Source organism: Pan troglodytes, chromosome 7 (genome assembly GCF_028858775.2).
Source record: "Pan troglodytes isolate AG18354 chromosome 7, NHGRI_mPanTro3-v2.0_pri, whole genome shotgun sequence".
In the NCBI taxonomy this organism is placed as follows: Eukaryota; Metazoa; Chordata; class Mammalia; order Primates; family Hominidae; genus Pan; species Pan troglodytes.
In genome coordinates, this window is record NC_072405.2 from 147,060,369 (window position 1) to 147,077,633 (window position 17,265).

Genomic DNA, 17,265 nt, shown 5'->3' on the forward strand with positions numbered 1-17,265 from the left:
CAATACATTCTACACCAAGTTGCATTTTGAGAGGAGTACTTAGTGTCTTGAACAACCATATTGGTACTGATACTGCTAAATTGATATAATAATTTAGCAATATAAATGACAGTATAAATGATAAATGACAGCCTTTTTATGTTTATATTTTTAAAGTATTTTTACATATACTTTAAACAATTTTTTATTTGCTCATCTAGACAAAACTGGGAAGTAGGCAGAGCAAGATCTTTGCTTCTGTAGAAACTGAGCTTCAGCGAGTCAATTGGTGAAGCTCACCAGTTAGTTGCTGAAGATCACCAGTGCTAGTATGTAGCAATAGCAGGTTTCAACCACAGTGCTTTCCTCTTTGGTCTCCCTGGATGAAGGATTGTTCTGCTTCAGATCTGAGTCACTTTATGGGAAATATTTAAGATGTGGCAAATCAAACGAGAAAGACACTTAAACGGACTTTCCTATTTCTCCTCACATTATAGTATGACGGAAGCAGTCCCACCACCTATTAGCTAAAGTTGAAATAGAAGCATCCCAACTAAATGATTAAAAGCACATCTACTAGATTCAGACTGCCTGGATTCAATGCTAAATCTACCATTCACTAGTTATGTGCCCTTAGGTAGATTGCTTAACCATCGCATGCCTCAAATCCCCACCTGTGCAATGCCAGTAGTGATAACAGTACCTACCTACAGGCTGGTAGCAAAGACTAAATAATTTCACCCATGCGGAGGACTTAGAGGATTGGCACATAGTGAGTACAACCTTAAGTGTTAAGTAGTGGTACTCAGAAACCCTGTGATGCAATACTTTATGATGTCAATGTAAAGGAAACTGAAAAGAGTGTTGAAAGACAGTGGTCATGGAACTGAACAGATGAGCCTCTGATTCCTGTTCTGCCACTGATAAACCCTATGGTCTTTGTCATTTACTCCCCTTCCTGGGCCTCCCTAGGGAGTATTGAGGCTAGAAGAAATGATACCTGGGAAGGTGAGACAGATAGACTAAGAGCATGTTCTAGAGTCAGACAGATTCATGTAGACACCACAGCTCAGCAACGTATTAACCATTTGATGTTGAACGTTGTAAACCAAAAAAGTACCTGAGACAAGTCTCAATCAATTTAGAAAGTTGATTTTGCCAAGGTTAGGGATGTGCTCACAGCACAGCCTTAGGAGGTCTGGATGACATGTGCCCAGCGTGGTGGGGGCACAGCTTGCTTTTATACGTTTTAAGGAGACTTAATACATCAATCAATACGTGTAAGATTTACATTGGTTCCATCTGGAAGGGCGGGACAACTTGAGAAGAGACTTACAGGTCATAGGTAGATATAAACATGTTCTGACTGGCAGTTGGTTGAAAGAGTTATTATCAGTAAAAATATCAGTTATGGAGACCTAGGTTTTATCATGCAGATGAAACCTCCAAGCAGCAGGCTTTAGAGAGGTTAGCCCGTAAATGTTTCTTATCAGACTTAAGGTTTGTACTAACGTTAATGGTGGAGAGGTATAATGAGGCACGTCCAATCCTCATTTCCTGTCATGGCCTGAACCAGTCTTTCAAGTTACATTTTAGAGTGAGTGGCCGAGGAGAAAGTCCATTCAGGTGGTTGCAGGAAGGTGAGAGGAGGTTCAAATTTTATTTTTGGTTTACAATACCTATCTCACCTTACAGAATGAAAAGGGAAGTGCCTGCTCATAGTTGGGTGGTGGTGACTTAATAGGATCATCCAATTGAAGCAATTAGCACAACTCATCATATTTTTATTTAATAAATGAGTTATTATTATTGATATAGACTTATGACTCTTTTAATAAAATTATATGATGCCAGGGGCTATAAACCTTCTGTAAAAGGTCAAGTAAACTCAATACTCAAAAGTTGAGAAAAGAAACTAGTAACTTGTATAAATGTCCACAATGTGCTATGGCAAAATTTTTATTGATTTGTCTTGCCATTAAGCAGCATTCACTTGAGTCTCCGTGTTGCCCATGGCACTTTCCTTGGGTAAGTGCCTCCGGGTCAATGAAGTGAGGAAGGTGAAAAGGAATAGATAATAGAAAAAAATATGTAACAAAATCTTCATGGTTTCATTTAGAGAATATTAACCAGCTCTTCCCAAGAGCTTATAAGGTGCCTTATATGGAAAGTTATGCAAATTATATGTCAGAGTGACAATATATGAGTAATTTCTAGAGGCATGGTTGAGTTTCAGGCATGATTCATTCTTCCCAGTACTCACCGTCTAGACTGTAAACATGTGTTAAGGATAAAGCCATTTTAACAAATTTTGGAACTCATTTTAACAAACAGAATTCAGAGCCTCTTTAAAAGATACACCTAAAAAATGAGTTTTAATATGAGCCGGGGTTCTTTCACCTGGTTACCCGTGGTCACTATCGGATTTAACCTCATTCTTCAACTACTTACATCACTTTAATCATTATACTTCGTTGTTCCTATATCTTACCCTTTCTACAAACTTTCCTTTTTTATTTATTTATTTATTTATTTACTTACTTACTTATTTATTTTGAGATACAGTCTTGCTCAGTTGCCTAGGCTGGAGTGCAGTGGCACAATCTTGGCTCATTGCAATCTCCGCCTCCCAGGTTCAAGCTATTCTCCTGCCTCAGCCTCCCAAGTATCTGGGATTAAAGGTGCCCGCCACCATGCCTAGCTAATTTTTGTATTTTTAGTAAAGACAGGATTTCAGCATGTTGGCCAGGCTGGTCTCAAACTCCTGACCTCAAGTGATCCATCCACCAATCTCCCAAAGTGCTGAGATTACAGGCGTGAACGATGGCGCCAGGCCAGTCTTTCCAATTTTTGATTGTTGGCTGTTCTCTGGGTCTAGAATGTCTTCCACTTATCTGAAAATACCTCTAATTGCCTTTCTCAACATTTTCCTGCTGTAGGAAAAGATACAAATAAATAGCATCTACTGAACCCAGTTTTCAGTATGTGAAAGACAAGTGTTCTCAATAGACAAATATGCCGTTATACCTAATAAATTCCAGAAAGAGAGTCTAATTGTGTTGCTGATATGTTGATTTGCTCTAAAGGCCAACCACTCTCTTCAGCAGACATTCATCCCCATGGGTGAGAGTAGGAAGCAGGCTTCAACACCTGTTTTGAAATGTTTCCAGGTCAAAATCATCTTGGACAGTGTTTTAGGTTGTAAAATTGTGGAAACTGAAAAGGACATGAAATCTCTGCTTTAGAGGAAATGCAAAGTTTATTCCTATAGAAATGCACACCTGTGTTCCAACAGTAGTTCTTTCGGATATAAGCGTTGGTGAGGCTGAATATACTAACTTTACTATACTGTTTAGTTTTCAAAGTATTTGTATTATGTATTGCGTATCTACTATGTATCAAACAGTTTTCAAACAGTATTTTAGGTACTGGAGGGGGTGGGGGAAACTGTAATAGAAATAAAGTAACCACCATGGACTTTATCAAAATTAAAAATATTTTGTGGGGTGGGGGGAGGGGGGAGGGATAGCATTAGGAGATATACCTAATGCTAAATGACGAGTTAATGAGTGCAGCACACCAGCATGGCACATGTACACATATGTAACTAACCTGCACATTGTGCACATGTACCGTAAAACTTAAAGTATAATAATAATAAAATAAAAAAATATATATATTTATTCTAAAAAATATACTGGGAAGTAAATAAAAGGACTAATGGAGAAAACATTTGTAAAACATATTTGATAAAGGACTTGCATCTGAATTTATAATGAATTCTAAATGAGCTTATTTAACTCAATAATAATAAGACAAAAAAATCCAGTTTTAAAATGAACAAAATATATGAATAGACATTTCACTGAAGGGATTTTATGAGTAGAATTAAGCCTTGTAAAGACGAAAACTAAGACATTTCCAGGAGACAATACAGTCTATGCAAATACTGCGAATCACTAGAAGAGAATGCGATTTTTTGAAAATTAAAATAGCAAGTAGTTAAATCTTGTCAAAGCATACAACTCCACTGGCAAGATTTAAGACAATTGAAGCAGGAAGGAGCCAGCTTTAGGAATGTCTGTGTTAGCAGACATATGGAGAATGTATCTTGTGAGGGATTTACACTTTATACTGAACACAAGAGGGAGATATTGAAATATATTTTATCAGGGGCACTATTTAAACAAATATCCTACAATTACAGTTGATTTCCATTCTGTCCAGTATGTGTTTTTGGTACATTATGCTTGACACTAACACCATCACTGATTCTCTCTTCAGTGCGTTTGTGTGTGGATATTTGTGTGTCTAGCATTGTCCTAGTTCCTGAAAGCACAAAAATAATGAGATGCTGTCTCCATCTGCTAAGAATGCACAGTCCACTGGGTGAGGGCCATAGGAAAATACCAATATTGCAAAAGCGAGTTCCATTCTGCTGTGGAATCCAGTTTAGATTCGAAGATCACTGAGTATGGAGAAAGCATGAAAGGGAAACATTTGTGTAGAATCTCACCTTAATAAGTAGGAGTTTCCTGTGAAGTGGAAAAGGGATGGGGAGAATCCCCGACAAAAGCAAAAAAGTGAAAGATGGGGAAAAATAAATGCAGGAAACTCTGAGAACAGTTCTGGAGACTCATGTATAAGTCTATAATATGGTAGGTCTGAAAATAAAAATAAAAAAATCTATGTAGGCAAAAATGCGGCTCAAATATTCAAGATGCCAAGTTTTTGGAAGTGAAGTTTTCACTATGGAATTGAAGATTCACAGCTTTCTGAAGACAGAGTAAAACATCCAGGGACAAGCAGGAAATACCTAGAGGCGTGGCCATGAAAACACACATGCGCGTGCAGCTGGCTTGTTGGTAAGGATGAGCCTGCCGGTATTTGGTACATAAGGGCTTAATGTAAGTTCCAGAGACCAAGCACACATAATATGTGAAGAGCTGGTGACAAAGTTGAAACTGGGAAGTAGCCAGAGGCCATACCTTGAAAACTGTGGTATCCTTTGATGAGAAGTTGAAATATTCTGCAATAGGTCTGCATACTCAATATTTTCCACTGAATTGCTTCTAATGACAGAGGAAAGATAACTTTAGGTAGTCTGGTAACTCAGCACCAAACAACCTGACAAATGTTGCCAATTTCTTTGAAGTCTGATGTTTCTTCTTTAAAATGTAAATTAAATGTGAGGCCAATTATGTTGATTAATATGTATTTTAATATAATCTGCTTTCAGCAAATCTTTAGATGGAATTGTTACCCCAGGCATTTGGCCCATGTTTAATGGCTGACTTAGTAATCTAAACACCTCCATCTCTGCAGGGAGTATACAACCATATGAGAATCACTGTTATAGGTGATGAGGCTCCATGAGAGGGCATTAAGTTCTAAAAGCATGAGAAAGCATCATCTTCTTCTGCAATGAGAGAATCAATGTGCCTCATGAAGTTACACACCATGATGAAATAAACCATAATCCATCCAAAGTTTACCAGCCTCTTATCCCTGCAGCGCCACATTTGACTCTGAAGTTACAGTTAAATTAAAAGGGTTTGCATATTTCATTCTCTCTAGTGATTTTATTGCTCACTAGAGATTTGCTGTATTAAAAAGCACCAAAATTACTTCTATCAATTAACGATATTATACTTAATGTCTAGATAAATCATTGAGTGGTGTTTGAAGTTACTGTGAGAAAACTTTGCATTGAATAAGGAAATGTGTTGATGTCCGTGTTTTGCATAGGAAAGTTACTGTTTTTTTTGTAATAAATCCTAGTGATGAAAATGTTAGTGATGATGGTGAATATGAAGATATTTCAGGTACATTGCAAGAAAGTAAGGATACAAAATTGGCCTCAAGGAGCTCACATTCATTGCCTGGCGCGGTGGCTCACACCTGTAATCCAGCACTTTGGGAGGCTGAGGCGGGTGGATCACCTGAGGTTGGGAGATTGAGACCACCCTGACCAACATGGAGAAACCCTGTCTCTACTAAACTACAAAATTAGCCGGGCATGGTGACACATGTCTGTACTCCCAGCTAATCAGGAGGCTGGGGCAGGAGAATGGCTTGAACCCAGGAGCGGAGGTTGCTGTGAGCTGGAGATCGCGCCATTGCACTCCAGCCTAGGCAACAAGAGTGAAACTCCATCTCAGAAAAAAAAAAAAAAAAAGAGCTCACATTCAGAATTTGATGCAGTAAGTAAATCAGCCTCAAATTATGATACAGTATGTTAAGTACTACAGCAGAGCTGAACACAGCATGCCATTGGTGTAGAGAGAAGGACCTCTCACTTGGACATGGAGACAATGTAGATTTCCTGAAGACTAAGATACTTGACCTGAGTTTCCAGGCTGCTTAGAAATTGATCAATCAAAACAGGCTTGGGGATATTCAATAACAAGCTATGAAACCTGTGCCATAGCAATGAAACATGGAGAAATTGAAGTGCGTAGAAAATCAGCAGTTACTTTCGTTTGTCTAGACTACAGCAAATGAAACGGAGATTGACAGGCAGTTAAAGGTCTCATGCAATATAATGAGGAGCTTGGCATCCACCTGCAAACTAGGCAAGGCCAGGTGGGTCTCCAATGTCCCTTCAAGTGGCTAAATGTGTTATTTACCTGGCTGAGGGGGCAGTGGAGTTTGAGATTTTATTCACATTCTATAAACCAAGCTAAGTCTTGTAACCTAGGTCTGGCACATGTGTGTGTGAGTGTGTGTGTGTGCAAAGGTGCTGTATTTTTGCTAAGCCATGGGCCTGTAGGGCTCTGTCCACCTGGAAGTGTGTCTTTTTGTAATCTACACAAAGGACAAAACCTGTGCTGTAGAAGCCAGTAGATGCTTTTGCAAAATGTAAAAAATATGGTTATAGTGAATGTATACTTTGGAAAGATGAATCTGGTAGGTGTGTGGAGCATGGAATAGATGAAAAGACACAACCAGCAGAGAGAGCAGATAGCCAACTATTGCAGTTACTCAAACTGTAATCAATTATTCAGTGGAAGCAGGTAAGAGGGAACATATTTTCCAAATATCTTTATCACAGTCTTCTCCTCATAGCCGCCTGCTATTTCTGATTTATTTTCCTCAGCTAAACATGGGTGTTACTACCCTTTCTCTACTTCAGTTTCAATTAAGAGGCTTACCAGTTATTGCCGTTTCCATCTAAGTATGTTTAAGAGATATATCGAGTCACTTTCTGCTAATAAAAATGATAACATGCCAAAGGTCTCTATTCTAGTCATGGATACAGGTTTTTGGGTGCTCAAGGTTTCTTTTGGGGGTTGCTGTTTAAGAACAGGTATTTAAAATATAAATAATAATTTACAACAATTAATTTTTAATTAGAATTAAAACACACTCAAAAATTACAAATTAAGAAGCTGGCAAATACCACCACATCCATAAAAATAACATAATATTCATATTAATATACTGCCTGACAAAATTCTGTAGAAAATAATCTCATTATTTTTAGTTGCATATTTTTTATGGTCTTTTTATTTCCCTATTATTTTTAGTTGCTTTTTTTTTTCTTTTTTTCTTTTTTTTTTTTTTTTTTACAGAGTCTCCCTCTGCCGCCCAGGCTGGAGTGCAGTGGCGCGGTCTCTGCTCACTGCAACCTCCATCTCTCGGGTTCAAACAATACTCTTGTCTAAGCCTCCTGAGTAACTGGAGCTACACGCATGTGCCACCACACCCGGCTAATTTTGTATTTTTAGTAGAGATAGGATTTCACCATTTTGGCCAGGCTGGTTTCGAACTCGTGACCTCAAGTGATCCACTCTCCTTGGCCTCAAAAGTGCTGGGATTAAAGGCGTGAGCCACCATGCCCGGCCCAGTTGCATATTTTTTACAATATCTTCATTAATTATATTACTAATTTTATAGTACAGTTTTCTATGGCAAAAATAGAAAGATGGTTCATTGAGTTGTTTTCTCAAACATCATTTTTTGTTTTACTTATTGGTGATAATCTCTTAATAATTTAGGAATATGTTACTGGCTGTCAGTCCCTGTACCAGCTGGAGGACAGGGGACTTAATACCTACCTAAATTTGTCACCTGTTTAGATGTCATCTGTTTCCTTTTAAAGCAGAGCTGATGCTTTTACTCTTATAAGACTGCATATGAGTTGAACAAAGGAACATATGGCAATGACTTGTTACAGTGTATTTCAGAATTTAGGGGAGAAGAACTATTCACTGCCCAGAGTGAATGTGGTGTCCCCACACATATTCCGCCTCTGGGTGCCAGAGGAACATCCCAGTGCAGCATGCTTTGGGTCCAACACTTTCAGGCCATGGCACTGGGCATTAGAAGGATCAGCACACTGGGCATTAGAATAATTTTTGAAAACCATTTCTCCGTCAGAATGTTAGCAATCACTTAACTAGACATAGACTTACCTATATAAAGATATCACTGAAGCTCCAAGTGCCCACACCACCTCAATGCCACCCAAAATGAAGAAAGTATGCCAGAGGGGAAGGTGGCAAAGAAGGAGATAGCATTCTTAATAGGTTGCTCTTAAAATATTTTACTTTTTCAAATTTTATAACAATGTACTACCTTATGAGCTCCTCCTTAGGAATGTGGCCTTGCGAGCAACTATTTGGCAAGTTCACCCTGGGTTTGGAGAACATCTGACCAAACCCTCCCCATTAGCCCATGAAAGCTGTGCCAGTTGCAGTTGAAAGAAGAGGCTATTTTCTCTTAGGGACAGAGCCCTTTGGAAGAAGGCCCGAGAATGGGTCCCACTAATAGCTGGGCTAGTTTTGTAGGATTTTACCTTGAACCCCTACAAGACCCACCTAGACTGCAGCTGTGTGATGTCCATCTCAGTGGTATGGCAGAGGATATAAGGTACCATTTTCTGATAGACTACCATTTGTTAGGTACAGTACATGACATTTTGTATACATTTATTTTAAATCCTGTCATTTTCTTGAGGGATAAGCGGTTACTACAACTCAGAATAATTAACCTGAATTAACCTGTCTGTAACTAGACAGGTAGTAAATAAAAACTAGGAACTCAGAACCTTTTTTCTGGCTGTAAACTGAAAAAAAATGAATTGTAAAGATGACGAATGATGATGATATAATAATAATAAAACAAGCAAAGCTAATAGTTTACAACTAAAATTGATTAAGTTATTTCAATGTGTTGGTCACAGTTCTAGATGCTTTACATAGATCATCTTATGTGGATCATACAATGCCCAATATATGGATATATCATCCCCATTATGCAGAGGAAGACATTAACATACATGCCAGTTAGATGGCCTGCTCAGTCGTTATAGAGGTATACTGGAATTTGAATTGACTTTACTTCAAAGGCCGTGTTCCAAGTCTAAGTTTTTGATTACCTTTTAAATGTGTTCTAAGATGAATTAATCACTGAGTGCACAAAGAATAGAAAAATTCAAATATGCAATTTTTGTCTGTTCTCCTTCTCCCTTTGAACCAAGACATGCCAATTATTAGTTACGCTTCTGCAGATAAATAGAACCAATAGGGTGTGTATAGTTATATAAGAGCGGATTAATCATGGCAATTGACTTCCATGATTATGAAAGTCAAGAAGTCCCAAAGGGTGTCATCTGCAAGCTGGAGACCCTAAAAAGCCAGGGATGTAATTCAGTCTGGTCTCATAACTGAAGGAGGTGCTAGGTGGGGAAGCCTGGTGTAAGTTCTGGAGATTGAAGCCCAAGAACCAGAAGCTCCAATGTCCAAGGGCATGAAAAGATGAAAGTTCCAGCTCAAGAAGAGGGAGAGAAATCACCCTTCCTTCACTTTGCTGTTTTGTGTGGCCCTCAGTGCATCAGATGATGCTCACCCTCTGTGGCGTCAGCAGATCTTCTCTACTCAGTCTGTTGATTCCAATGCTAATCTCTTCCATAAACACATTCACAGACACATCCACAAATAGTGCTTTACCAGCTTCCTGGGCATTTATTATCCCAGTCAAACTAACGTATATAACTAACCATCACAGCCAGTTTGTAAATATGCCTGTAACTAGACAGGTAGCATAGCACAGGCCAGCTGCCAAGACCATGGGCTCTCCTAATTCTGAGTACATTGGAGCAAAGGCCTTTGACAATCCAGGATTCAGCAGCAGGTTCAGATTTCCATAATTTTCACCTTCTCTCTAGGCCCTTGCAGCTGGGAGATGATCTGTAACAGCAGACCACCTTTGCAGACAGCAAAACAGAGGGAGGCAGTTTTCACACCTGACCCAGTGGCACTGAATAAGTAAAAAAGTCAGCATGTGTAATGAACCCACTGGGAAATTCATGCTGGCAGAAATATTATGTTCGATCTGTTTCCCTTCTGGGAGAACAGCTGGGTTACCTGGTTGTGAGTCTCTCTTATGGTTTTCTTCTGAACGGATAATTCAGGCTGAGAAGTGAGACAATTACTTGCATGTTTTAATTAAACAGTGGAATGCAAGAACTACTGGAAGACTCATGTGAGAAACATGGAAAACGTAGGAGTTAAATTTGTTGTTACTGTGGTGAGTGAGAGAGCACAAACTCATGGTCACCGTGCCCATTGAAAGGATCAGCCATAGTGCAAGGCCCATGAAACGGATGCCCTAATTCAATATTTATGGCAGCATCCTCATTTCACAGATGAGAAGCCTGGGTTTCAGAAAAGTTAAATTTTTACTCAAGTTGACACTAATTACAGGTGGTACAGTTGAAGAAAGAGCCCAACTCTGGCAAAGGGAGACCAAGAGTAACCTCTGGTGTGGAAGTTGGCTGAGCACTCAGTGCCTGACTGTGCTATACTCCTGTTGGACATGAGCTGTCTCTCAGAACACCAATTCAGACAAAGTTACTCCAAGACTATGATACAATAAAGCAAAGCAAGGATACTTCGTAATTTTGTGGAAGCACAGACAAAATCAATATCAATATGCCACCTACAAAAGACCAAACAGCCCTTCTCTTGGCCAAAATGAGTGATGTCTACTTCTTTACTAATGAAGTTTTATTTTTGTTCTAGTCAGCTCTCCCTCCAGATGAGATTTTTTGAGATACCCAATCTTATAATTGCCTCCAGCTTTCTGACAGCATCTAATTTTGGCAAACTCTCCCCTCCTTCTGTCCTCTCCCAAATGACCTAACCTAAACCCCAAATCTACAGAAAGTTATTTCTAGTACCATCTTACTGAGACACCCCATGATTCCTCATGATGTGTGTTATTTGTCTGTGCAACAGGTAATAAATTGAACTTGTTCACTACCCATATGTTTCTGGTAGTTTTTAAATAATTTGACAAGTCTTTGTTTGGTGGATGGTGCCGTCAAAGAAGTAGGTATGGAAATCGTGTCAAGTTTGGGAAGTGCCAGTGCTGATGTGTGAACCTGGACAAGCTCCAGAACAAGTCAAGGACCCCCGAAGTTACTTATTCAGAAAATACAGGGTTTGACAATTGGATCTTCAAGAACCTTCTTGGTCTAAAGCCATAATCCATTTAACGACATTCACACTTTTGATACTTGCAGCCTGTTAGGGTGGCCAGGGAAGGTTTTAGTATCTGCATCTGACAGAATAGAATAGTGAGATGCAGGGGCAACATTCAGTAACTAGCTTTTTGGCAGACCTGGAAATAAAATGAAAGCCAATTCCCAAGATCAGAGCATAATTGTATCTGCTTAGTAAAGATGATAACAGTAGCTAAGAGGAATTGAATGCTTATCATTTGCCAATCCTGACAAGGCTATTTGTTAGATACTATTAGCATTCATTTTCTGTATGGGGAAACTGATTTGCAGAAAGGCCAGGCAACTTGCTAACGTTTACAGCCAATGAGTGGCAAAGCCCAGATTTGAATTTGGACGGGAGGGTCTCAGTTTATGTTCTTCACCATGCTTTATCCCTCGTAAGCACAAAGTGTTCCAGGCAAAGGATTAGAACATTGTCTCACACATGGTAGATTCCTAATTAATACTAACTTTATCATCATCTTATTTAAACATCCCAACACACCTACAGAAATTCGATGTAAGTAGCATTCATATCTCTATTTTTCAAATAAAAAAACTGAGGGAGTGTCATTAAATAACTCACTCAAGGCCACACAGTTTGTATGAGACAAGCATGAAACCTGAATCAAAGCATTTCAGAATGTAACTATACTGCCCCTAGTTGTTATTTGTAATTTATTTGATCTAATTCTCTTAAAGATTGTGTGGTCGCTATTGAGGTATACATCTTATCTTCCTTGGTTCTCACAGTAAGACTATGACTTAGGTATCGCTTTATCTTCCTTCTACCCATCAAGAATATGAGGCAAACAAATATTCACTGATATGTCCTAGATGATACATAATGTAGGTTTTATGAAATCAGGGGTCATAACATGAGCAAATTATTGTAGTAAGCATCACTGCAGATGAATATTTTACTTTATCTAAGACCTAGTGACATATATTACTAATATAAAAACAACTAATATAGTGATTTAAATGTTTTCATTAAGATAGGTGGAGAAGGTTTCTTGTCTTCATAATTTATTAAACCCTACTCCAAATAAATACAAATTTCTTTTAAAATTCTTCATTAAAAATAGTAATTCAAACATATTTTCTCTCCTGTCATTCTAACAGAATGCTTACATTTTTATAACGTAAAAATGTAAGCATTTCTGGAAAGGAAAGGTTACATTTACTTATACACGTATTCATAAGAAAAATATTGAACATCCACTCTACTCCAGCCACTTGATAGTCTCAGTAATTTCAAGGAAACTCTGACTTTGAAAACTAAATGACTTGCCTGAGGGCATTTAAATCCTGGCCTTTTAGCTGTGATTTATTAGCACACTGAATCACATGCAATTTATAAAATGTTTTCTCAGCGGGGCGCGGTGGCTCACGCCTGTAATCTCAGCACTTTGGGAGGCCAAGGCGGGTGGATCAAGAGGTCAGGAGATCAAGACCATCCTGGCTAACATGGTGAAACCCCGTCTCTACTGAAAATACAAAAAATTAGCCGGGCATGGTTGCGGGCGCCTGTAGTCCCAGCTACTCAGCAGGCTGAGGCAGGACAATAGCATGAACCCAGGAGGTGGAGCTTGCAGTGAGCTGAGATCGCGCCACTGCATTCTAGCCTGGGCAACAGAGCAAGACTCTGTCTCGACAAAAAAAAAATATAAATGTTTTCTCAATAAACCTTATACTTAAGAAGCTTCTTGCAAATAATCTGTAGACATGATATGGTGAACTGACTGTAGGTAACACTTTCTTGTGCTCAGAGTCTTGGCATGACCTTATCAAGCTGAAATACATGGGTCCAGTGCTTTTCATTCTTTGATCCTCAGTTACTTCATTTATAAAAGCAAGGCTAATAATATTTATCTTGCGGGTTAAAAAGAAACAATTCAACAATTATAGCATAGGATCAGAAAGACATTAAGAATAAAAATACGAATAACTTTTTATAAAATGGATTTGTAGTCATAAAATAAATAAATGTGTTCTTTAATAATGCTCCTGTTTTTATAATCAATTTGCCATGTTTTCAATTCTTCTAGTCAGGAGTCTATTTTGTGTGCGAATGTTACCAAAAACCTCAATAAATACATGTGAACAATTGCTGAAAACGATCCAATTGGTTTTTACAACTAAAGTTTTAGTTAATTAAATCATTAAGATCAATGATAAAGAAGTTTTGTTTGCTAAGAATCCATGACTTTGAACAAGGTAGAGTTTGAGAATGAAAGGTTTTTGCTTTCCTTTTTGTTTTCAGTATTGTAGAACTTAGCAATAATTTTTTTAACCTTTCATCTTTTTTTTTACATTATTAATATTTGCCAAGGGAAGAGATAAAAAGGAATATTGAAAAATAATCATAAAAAATAAAAATAAAAACTTAATCCAGAGGAAGACAATTAAATAGATAACAAGTAATGTGATTGAATAACCATATCAATACATACCTTAAATGTAAATAGACTAAACATTCCAGTTGAAAAGCAGACACTGTCAGAATAGATTTAAATTTTTAAAAAAGGCCAGGTGCAGTGACTCACGCCTGTAAACCCAGCACTTTGGGAGGCCGAAGTGGGTGGATCACTTGAGATCAGGAGATTGAAACCAGCCTGGCCAACATGGTGAAACCCCATTTCTACTAAAAATACAAAAAATTAGCCAGGTGTGGTGGCAGGCACCGGTAATCCCAGCTACTCGGGAGGCTGAGGCAGGAGAATCGCTTGAACCCAGGAGGCAGAGGTTGCAGTGAGCCGAAATTGCGCCATTGCACTTCAGCGTGGGAGACAATAGCAAAACACCATCTCAAAAAATAAAAGATAAAAAGACCTGTTCTAGCAGCCTTTCGGCAGGAACTTTAGAATTTTCTAAGTAAAGAATCATATCATGAGCAAAAAGAGGTAGATTGACTTCTTTTTTTCCTAGTTGAATACCTTTTATTTCTTTCTCTTGATTGATTGGTCTAACCAGTACTATGTTGAATAGGAATGGTGAGAATGAATATTCTTGTCTTGTTCCAGTTCTCAAGGGAAATGTTTTCAGCTTTCTCCTGTTCAGTATGATGTTGGCTGTGTGTTTGTCATAGATGACTCTTATTATTTTGAGGTATGTTTCTTTGATGCCTAGTTTGTTGAGGGTTTTTATGCATGAGGGATATTAAATTTAAATATTTTTCTGCCTCTATTGAGAGGTTCATATACTTTGTGTTTTAATTCTGTTTATATGGTGAATCGTATTTATTGATTTACATATTGATATGTTTTGGCTATGTCCCCACCAAAATCTCATCTTGAATTGTAGCTTCTATGATTTCCACATGTCATTGGAGTGACCTGGTGGGAGGTAGTTGAATCATGGGGCGGGTATTTCCCATGCTGTTCTTGTGACAGTGAATAAGTCTCATGAGATCTGATGCCTTTATAAAGGAGAGTTCCCCTGCAGGTGCCCTCTTGCCCACGGCCATGTAAGATGTTCCTTTGCTTTTCCTTTGCCTTCCACCATGATTGCAAGGCCTCCCCAGCCATGTGGAACTGTAAGTCCATTAAAACTCTTTCCTTTATAAGCTACCCAGTCTCGGGTATGTCTTTATTAGCAGCATAAGAACAGAGTAATACACATACATTGAACCAGTCTTGCATCCCAGGATAAAGCATACTTGATCATAGTGAATTAATTTTTGATGTGCTGCTGGATTTAGTTTGATAGTATTTTGTTGAGGATTTTTGTTTCTGTGATCATCAGGGATTTTGTCCTGAAGTTTTCTTTATTCATTGTATCTCTGCCAGATTTTGGCATTAGGCTGATGCTAGCTTCATTGAATGAGTTAGGGAGGGGTCCCTCCTCCTTAATTTTTCAGAATAGTTTCAGTAGGATTGGTACCTGTTCTTTTTTATGCATCTGGTAGAATCTGGCTGTGACTTCATGTGGTCCAGGGCTTTTTGTGGTTGATAGGTTTTTTATTAGTGATTCAATTTCAAAGCTTAATGTTGGTCTTTACAGGTTTTAAATCTCTTCCTGATTCAATCTTAGAAGATTGTGTGTCTCCAGGAATTTATCCATTTCTTCTGGATTTTATTATTTGTGTGCATAGATTTATTCATAGTATTCTCTGATAATCTTTTGTATTTCTGTGGGATCAGTTGAATGTCATCTTTGTCATTTCTGATTGTACTTATTTGGATCTTTTTCTTTTTTTTTCTTTGTTAATCTAGCCAGTGTTCTATCAATCTTTGTTTTTCTTTCTTTCTTTTTTGGTAGAATCTACTACTCTTGGATTTATTGATGTTTTGTATAGTTTTGCATCTCAGTTTCATTAAATTCTCCTCTAATATTAGGTATTTCTTTTCTTCTGCTAGTTCTAAGGTTGTTTTTTTTCTAGTTCCTTTTGGTGCAGAGTTAGATGATTAATATGAGATCTTTCTAACTTTTTGATGAGGTTGTTTGGGGTATAAGCTTTCCTCTTATTACTGCTTTTGTGACATCCCAAAGATTTTGGTGAATTGTGTCCATATTTTCATTAATTTGGAATATATTTTTTGATTTCTGCCTTAATTTCAATGATCACCCAGTAGTTATTCAAGAGCAAGTTGTTAAATTTACATGTACCTGTGTTGTCACCAGAAATCTTCTGGGTATTGATTTCCAGTTTTTATTGTACTATGAATTGAGAGTGTGCTTAGTATGATTTTCTTTTTTAAAATTTACTGAGACTTGTTTTATGACTGAATATGTTGTTGATCTTAGAATATGTTCCATGTGCAGATTAGAAAAATGCATATTCTTTGATTGTTGGGTGGAGTGTTCTGCAGATGTCTATTAGGTCCAATTGGTCAAGTGTCAAGTTAAGTCCAGTGGTTCTTTGTCAGTATTCTGCCTTGATGATCTGTGTACTGCTATCAGTGAACTGCTGAACATTTCCACTACTCTCCTGTGTTTATCTATGTCTTTTCCATAGGCCAATAAGTATCTATTTTATGAAACTAGGTGTGGGTTTACCCCAATTTGGGGGGTGTAAATATTTAGAATAGGTGTTTCAGCATACAAAATCAATGCACAAAAATGAGTCACATTTCTGTACAACAATATTGTCCAGACTAAGAGTTAAATCAAGAACACAATCCCATTTACAATAGTCAGAAAGAAAATGAAATACCTAGGAATACGGCTAACTAAGAGAGTGAAAGGTCTCTAAAAAGAAAACTATAAAACACTGATGAAATAAATCAGAGTTAACACAAATACATGGACAAATGTTTCATGCACACGGTTTGGAAGGAGCAACATCATTAAAATGGCCATACTACCCAAAGCAATCTACAGATTCAATCGTATTTCTCTCAAATACCTACCTCATTTTAACAGAATTAGAAAAACTATTTTAAAATTTATATGGAACCCTAAAAAACTCTGAATAGCCAGGGAAATCCTAAGCAAAAACAACAAATCCAGATGCATCACACCACCCAACTTTAAACTATACTACAAGCCTACACTAACCAAAACAGCAAGATGCTAGTACAAAACCAGATACATACACCAAAGGAATGGTATAGAAAACTCATAAATAAAGCCACATACCTACAACCATCTGATTTTTTTTTTTTTTTTTTTTTTTGAGATTCAGTCATGCTCTGTCATGAGGCTGGAGTGCAGTGGTGCGATCTCGGCTCACTGCAACCTCCACCTCCCGGGTTCAAGCAATTCTCCTGCCTCAGCCTCCCAAGTAGCTGGGACTACAGGCGCATGCCATCACATGCAGCTAATTTTTCCAT

General features: G+C 37.9%; 1 protein-coding gene and 1 long non-coding RNA gene across 3 annotated transcripts in view; one reads left to right on the forward strand and one right to left on the reverse strand.

Moving 5' to 3' along the window:
• The window catches only part of LOC129135766 (uncharacterized), a 337,314-nt gene that overhangs the window by 10,558 nt on the left and 309,491 nt on the right, over window positions 1-17,265 (forward strand). The gene's annotated exons all lie outside the window — the stretch shown is intronic.
• Window positions 169-773, reverse strand: LOC129135767 (uncharacterized). The gene is made up of 2 exons (XR_008536859.1): window positions 687-773; window positions 169-394 (listed from the first exon to the last, which is right to left on the reverse strand). It is a non-coding gene; the product is annotated as an uncharacterized LOC129135767 (long non-coding RNA).